This window comes from Pinus tabuliformis, chromosome 2_2 (genome assembly GCF_031772625.1).
Source record: "Pinus tabuliformis cultivar Carrire ecotype Pingquan chromosome 2_2, CPIR1, whole genome shotgun sequence".
In the NCBI taxonomy this organism is placed as follows: domain Eukaryota; kingdom Viridiplantae; phylum Streptophyta; class Pinopsida; order Pinales; family Pinaceae; genus Pinus; species Pinus tabuliformis.
Genome location: NC_142300.1, coordinates 670,595,064 through 670,603,284, shown reverse-complemented (window position 1 = coordinate 670,603,284; position 8,221 = coordinate 670,595,064).

Here is an 8,221-nt window from a genome sequence, read left to right as displayed (position 1 = left end):
GTTTTACACGTTGTGTATTTATTATATTAAAGTTAGTTGGAAGTTTATCTTTTCTCAATTAATTTTATTATTATTGATATAAACACAAATACAATAATAAATATAAATATATTTTTGGAGAGATTTAAATTTTAGTGAGATACTATTAGTGTTTGTGTTTATTAATTAGATAATTTACTATTGAAAATTTACAAAGATTTTTAAATTTAATTAAGTTTAATTATGAGGTGAACTAAATAGTATCATTAAATATAATGTTGATTATACTAGGAATACAACATTTAAAAATGAATATGCATCAATCAATCTTGACAATTTTAACTTTCAATTATTACAATTAATTCTAATAGCTATACTATAAAGACAAAAAAACACTATAAGTGCAACATGAAAGAATGAATTGATTTTGAAATAGTGAGATATTTTTTGTTTTTTATAACTCTACTTAAATTTGTACTTGAAAATAGGTCATTTTGCCAAAATATTAACTAAGTCTTTTTTTTTTTAATATAGATGTTAAAAACAAATCAAATTTTAGTTTTTAGAGGGAAGACTTTTTTTTAATGAAAGATAGTTCTTATATAAGGAAAAATGTTTACATTGGTAGCTATAAAAAATGAAAAAAACAAAAATAAAAGGGCATATACAATGCACACTATATTCTCTTCCAAAGGGTGTCTAAAATAGCTATGAAATTAAAAAAAGGGTCGAATCTAGCAATTTGGCATGATAACATTTCTAATCAACAATGCCCCTATGTTAAGAGTTGCATATATAATTTATTTCACTATAATTGATCAAAAACTATTTGAAAACTAATCTCATTATCAGAAGCAAACTCTCGAATCACTGATCTAGAATCGATAAACATTTCTTACTAGTGCAAATGCCCATTAAGGATATTTTCCCATTAAAATTTAACATCTTTTTTTTGTAAGCATCCATTAATTCACTGAGACTTTACATATGATACAGGCAGGTAGAGACATCTACAAAAAGAGCCTGCATTGAACGTTTGCATAAAGAAAAAACATGTCTAGTCTGAAACAACATTATGCAGAGTTTGAGGATGACCATGTACCCATAATTGGGAAACCAATTGGCTTTCTAGAGTGTTATAAAGCCAGTTGTGCTTGCAAAAAACCAAACATGAACTAAATAAGAGTAACATAGACTAAAAAGAGGACTTCCCTGAAACCAGAGTCCGGGCCATGATGAACTTTTAACTGAATGGATCGTCTCGTCCCTCTTCCAACCATGGTGGGCATTCCCACATGACCTTTGTCTCACCATAGCTAGTGTCGGCTTGTTGCTGTAGTTTCTCCTCCTAATGATTGTCTAGCTCAGTTTCCTCGTTGTTGGTGGCTTGTGCCTCTGCTCTGTTGCTCGGGGGCTCTAGTTGCTTGAAGGTCATTTAGGTCATGCGCTTAGGCCCCAACTTCTTAGGATTGGGCGACGTTGAACCTTGGGAGACCGAGGCCGAAGGACTTGGAGATTAAGAATCATTGTTGTCCCAAGAATTGTATGGCATTGGAGGTGGGGGTGGTGTAGGGAACCAAATTCCTATAGTACTTGCTAGAACACGTAGGGCCACTCGCACTTGGACCAGGTGAAAGTCAAGGTCTACGATGTGACCTTCCACCACTTGCAACATCTCTTTTTGATCACGAAGGTGTCGACCTAATAGGTTTCAAAGTGCCCAATGGCTGTCACCATTGTTCCTGATCTCCTCAGCCTCCATATCAACTATCAACCTTTTGAAGTAGCACAAAAGGTCTTCATCAAATCGATTATCACCAAAAGTATTCCAAGGAGGAGGAGGTTGATGACCTATGCATCTCCCTCCTCTTCTAATCCATCCACACTCACGAACCATAAATTCTAGCATATGTTGTTGAGATCCACCTCTGTCAACTTCCTCAGCTTACTCACTGTTATCAGGAATGCAAATGACAAAAAGAGCAGGGACTTGTGTTGTTATGCGGGTATTTGCATCTTAATTCCACATTAAATGCACCTTCTTCATTGTCCAACCACATTGACTCATGCGAAGGGCGTAGTGTGTGGTGATGGTAGGCGATAAGTGTTGCCACCCTCCAACCTTTAATGTTAATGGATCAGTTGTGACAAAGGCCCTCGTGCACTCAGATCCAGGGCACTAAAAGTAAACATCAACTCAACAATATCTTGCAAATTCCTACAAGATGTGTTTCACTACTTTTGGCTTCAAGCAAAAATGGCAAAGGCCATTAGAAAGACCACTTTTTCCCAACTTGGCTTTGGAGGGGAAATCTTAGTAAATCACTTAGTAAGAAAAAACCTAGAGCTTATAGGAAACCTGAATTGACTAACCACCATGCAACCATTGAATCTAGTAACTTTCCACATTTGAAGACATCCACTTAGTATTAAGAATGACACTTGCAAGAGGCAAGACTCGTGTCCATTATCAAGAGCAAAAAAACATGTAAGTAGGAAATTCCTTGAAAATAGATAAGAGTTTTGATGAAATATCAAAACTCAAAAACAATTTAAACAAATATAATCTAGAGGCATTCGAACAATTCACAAGTAACTTTTAGGAGTTGTTTACTAATTTGATTAACTTTCAACAAGATAGATTAAGATATTTTTTTTTTCTTCTTTTCTTTTTATAATACTTGAGGGTAAATGCATTTTTTTCAAAGTTGAATTGATGATTACATTTCTTGAGTGTCCAAAACAGTTGACATAGACCATATAGTCATTTAGGACTCCCAAGAAAAACCTCTAAATATTTTTACAATATATTTTGCCACTAGCAATCACAATAAACAAAAATATAAATGTTTTTTATATTGTTTCATCCATATACTTAGACTTTGTATAGACCCAATGAACTAAAATATTGTGTTTTTACAAAAAAAATTAGTATTACTAGCATTATCATCCCTCAATTTGTACATTAGATGATACAAAGAGAACCATCTAAAGTTTCTTCCATTACTATAATTCCAATGTCCATTTGTTGTCTTGGAGAGCCCATTAGCCTTGATGATATGTTCTCTATAGTTGTGGATATATGACACACGACCTTGGAAACAATTTTAACTAGTTAACTAGGGGCACAAGAGTAACATTTATAATTTATGAAGCCTTTTTTATCTAGTTGAAGACATGAAGAGACTCCACATAAATTTGTAAGAAATCAATTCATTTCTTGTATGTCAACTATAATAAACATCTTAACATTATTAACTAATTAAATTATGGGTGCCTATACTCAAAGTTGTTTTAAATTTTAACAAAATGACTAATAAAAAAATACATAATGCTTCTACAAATGTGGAATATTTGAGGCCCTTGATTAGCACTAGCAAAGAAAACCCAACGATATGTTTTATCTATTATCACTTACCAAAGTTGCTTATGGTTCATTTTCCTTCACCTTTAACTTGTAACCTTGGAATAAGCCATATATTTACAAGAATACTTGGAATGTTGGCCTTTACTTATCATTGAATAAGATGCCATTGCAAGTTATCTAAATACCCTAAGAGAATTTTGCAAAATAATTCCTTGGGAGCCTTTCGTTCCTTTTTCCTAAACCAATTCTTTAGACATTGTTTTATGCAATTATTGTTCCATATATTTCCCAAGCACTTTCATTATCACTGATGTAAACATGAGAATTAAACAAGTTGAAGTTTCTCACTAGTGAAATTGTAACTTTAGTGGGGGTAATATCAACTCCCTTCTTTCACCTCCCAATAAGCCATCCTTTGATGATTTTTAAATTTTAATTCCCAAGAAAAGAAACAAATACCACCACTTAACAAACTACAAGGACAAATACAATTTGGTATAAATGCAACCTGAAAGAGTGAATTGATTATGAGATAGAATTTTTTTATCATTTTTTTGTTAAATTTGTAAAAGGAACCATGTTCATTTTATTAAAATATTAGTTCTTTCTTTTGGATTATAATTGTGAAAGGGATTTTTCAACTTTAGCTTTTTAGACAAAACAACCCATCCTCAAGGGTATAAAATATCTAAGTAAGAAGTTCATTTAAAATGGATAAGGTCAAGGCCCAAGGGGGTTGGATCCTGTAGTGGAAAGCAAGAATTTTTTCATCATTGAGTAAGGTTCAATTCCCATGAGGGATTAACTGGGAGCCATGGGGGCACCTTGAGATAGTGGTTAGATTATTGATATTTTAGGTAGCATCTAGAGGATACTCATGTGTGGGGCAAGTGGGCCAAGTGATGAGGCTTTGCATCCATAGGCCCATCATATTCTCCTGACCCATGGTATTACACCGTTTGGAAAATTATAAGTACAAGGGTGAGCAATTCTTACTTGTGTCATAGTGATGATGACTAGAAGGGCCGAGTAGGGCATAGAGACATGCAAGAGCACAAAACATTGAGAGAGAGATTCTCTCAAGTATGCAAGAGAACTACATGAGTAATGTTGTAGCTTTGTTGTGAATGAGATACTTAGTTGTGCCAGGTTTGAGGAAAGAGCACAAAGCAATAAAGGAGATCTAGATCAGCCAGATGGAGGATGGATCTAGGGCTTGATCTACTAGATCAGATCCAAGGTAATTATTGTATATGTAATTTCTTTGAGGGCCACTATCCTAATATTTGAGTCCGAGTAGGTTTTGAGAAGAATTTAATGAAGAACTATTGATTGGGTAGAACTTGTGTGTAATATGTTTATTGTGCATGATCTAATTGCTAGTTTTATAAGTTCCATTGTGCATAAACTGTTTTTGGTTAGACACATCAATGTGTTTCAGTTCATTAATTGTGTAAATTTAATGGGAAGTTTTTACCAAATATAGCGCGTGTGTGTGTGTGTGCACACTGAGTTCAGTCTCCAAAATCTAACATGGTATTAGAACATGGTCTTTGAGAAGGGCAGTTGGATCCGAGATTGCACATGTGATAAATTTAAGAGGGAATTGTAGGAATTGTTGCAAGTAATAACAATGTTTTGAGCACCCATCCTAAGATAGTTAACTAAAGTATTGAAGACTACTTATATGGGTCATGCAGGTCAATATTAATAGGCCTAGTGAAACATAGAGCATATTGTTCACACGAGGAGTTGTGGAAAATTGCATCTTGGTGCATAGGCAAAGAGAAATGGGTTAGAGATTCATTCATTAGATGTGCTAAGACCTTGAGATGAGATTGCCAGAAGATAATGAGAGATCCATTATGATCCAGATGTGGTCTTGTGAAGAGATATAAGCTTGGAGGGACCGAGTAAGTTCCATATATGTTGTTGTGATAGGAGAGGAGTTGAGAAGGCAAGAATCAATATAGTCAGAGGGATGATATAGCCATTGGAGATCCAAGTGAGAAACTTGGAGAGAAGGTCAAGTAGAGATATTCAAGGCCAAGAAGGCCCTATGATTTGCAAATAGAGGGAGTCAACCTTCAGAGGGAGTGAGCAAGCTTAAAGGGAATCAATAGCTGAGAGGAAGACAACCTTCAGGTTTAGAAAGTCATGGTACAATATGGTCATGCATGATGCTCAAGAGCGAAAGGCTTCTAGGAGCAGGATGTCTTCAAAAAAGGGTTCTTTCCATACAATGGGAATTGCTTCTATGTCATACGGAGTAGTTGTGGTAGCAGATCATCGGCGAGAATGTGTTCAAGGCTTAAACATAGAGCCACTTGCAGGTGGTGTTGTCAGAATACATCACTTACTAAGAGGGAGTGTTGATGTTTTGCATAGCATTGGGAGTATTCTCATGTGTGGGGCAAGTGGGCTAAGTGATGTGGCTTTGCACTCACAGACCCATGATATTGTACGCTTTGGAAAAGTATAAGTACAAGGGTAGGGATTCATTCTTGTAGCTTGGCGAGAGGGCCAAGAAGGTATGTGGAGGGTTGAGAGGGCTGAAATGGCCTGTAAAGGGTCGAGCAGGGCACAAAGACGTGTAGGAGCACGAGACATTGAGAGAGATATTCTCTCAAGTAAGCAAGAATTTGTATGAGTAATATTGCAAGTTTTCTATGAGTGAGATGCTAAGTTGTGTTAGGTCTGAGGAAAGAGCACAAAGCAACAACGAAGATCCAGATCAACTAGATTGATGATGAATCTAGGGATTGCTCCACTTGATCAAATCTAAGGTAATTGTTGTATATGTAATTTCCTTGAGGACCATTCTCTTAGTAAGAGAGATCGAGTTGGTTTTGAGAATAATTTAATGAAGAACCATTGATTGGGTAAAACTTGTGTGTAATATGTTTACTATGCATGATTTAGTTTATAGTTTTATAAGTTCCGCTATGCTAAATTTGTTTTTGGTTAGCCACATCAGTGTGTTTTAGTTCATTAGTTATGTAAAGTTAATAATAAGTTATTACTAGATCTGGTGGGGGTGTGTGTGCACTGAGTCTAGTGCCCAAAATATAACTTGAACATGTGGTTGCACCTAGAGAGGCCACATTAAATTGTTTTGTGTCCCTTACACACATAAGTGGATCAAAGCCCATTCCCATGTCCACCTCCTTTAAATTCCTCGGATGGGATGATGCACTAGCCACATGGGAGGAGGTGTTGATATCATCCCACTCATTGAGATAGTTGGTGGATGTGCCAACACTTACCCCCTCGATCACCATTCAACACAACACTTCAACCTAGAAGCAACACTCCATAACTCCAATGCCATTCAACTAAGAATGCACACAAAAAAACATTCAATGCTTAATTCCTCTTGACGCATGAAGTGTCCAAAGAATTTTAACTCCTCTTGTCCTTGTTGGTCGCTTGTCACAATCAATGTAAAGTTCATGGTGTATATTGATCCTTCACAATGAAAAGGAATTATAGTGATGGCTAGAACCACCTTAAGACATGAATTACAATGCTTCTTGTTGGTTTGTGAGATTTATCTGATGGATTTGGGTACTCTGTGTAGTTTGGACCTCAATTGGCAGCTTAAGGTTAAGGTATATATCAATCTTAAGCTCTGGTTATTTGTTTTAACTTATTTAGGTCGCTCTCCTTTCCTGGCTATTTGAAAATATTTCCAATATTCCACAAATATTTCCTTCTTCAGCTGTTGGTTCTCCCCTCCCCACTCGGATCGTCCTACTCTCTTGCTTTTGTTCCTCATGGTCCCTACATCAGGTCTTAATTCTTACCCACATGACATACCTCTTCTCATCTTGTTCTTCTTATCCTTTCTAAATCAACCTCACTTCATCACCCTCCCTAGCCTTTATCACCCCTCTCTTGTCCTTGGCCTCCTCACCACCCTACTATCTTTTGTCCTCCTTGGCATCTTTTGAGCTTACGAATTCCCCCTTGAATCTCTCCTTTCTCATCTAGTTGTGCACTACAATACCTCATTAATGAGCTTGTGTTAGGAGGGGTGCCATTTACTATATGGGTGGTTTTAGGGCCCAACAAAGAGCATAAAGTTATGCCATGTGTTTTTAGGGCCATACTTCTCCCTTGATTTAGGAAGTGATTGCAAATGCATAATGCAAAATAGTTTATGAGTGTTAGTTCCTGACACATTTTGAAGTGATAGCAAGAATGGTATTGGGTTCTAAACATGAGTCACACATGAGGCCACTTAAATTACTATACACATTGTGGACCTTTGTGGACATCTTAAAGCCTTGACAACCAAGGTATTGATATATCAAAATGAGACTCAAGAATAAATTCCCTTGCAATGAGATGAACTTTGAATGCTCTCATGATCCCTGGACTATAGACTCAACAAAATTGAGGCTCACCTTGGATTATCTCTTACACTAGTTTGCGCACTAGAGGACACCAAAGACTCTATCCCTCCAACTTTGACAAATCTTAATGCACTCTTGGGCAACTAGCTTTTTCTATCCTAGTTTTAGTTTTTTTAGTTCAATGATGGAAAATGACCCTAGTGGCCCTATCTCTATAAATGATTTTGTTCTATTTTGTAACAAACTCAAGTATTTTTTGGAACTACAATTTTGTGTTTGGTTTGGTTCCCCTAATAGTTGACCGACACAAAGCTATGAAATTTTGATGTAAATCTTGCTTATAGGAATAAAAAATTAACTTCACAAAAAAGAAACAAAAAGACGGATAAGGTCAAGAGTTTTATTAAATGCTAAAGTTGGAAAATCTTTCAAATAACATTATAGATGAGTTATGAATTATTATGATTAAATTCACCAATAGCTTTTAAGAGTTGTTTTAATGAATATGAATGACTCT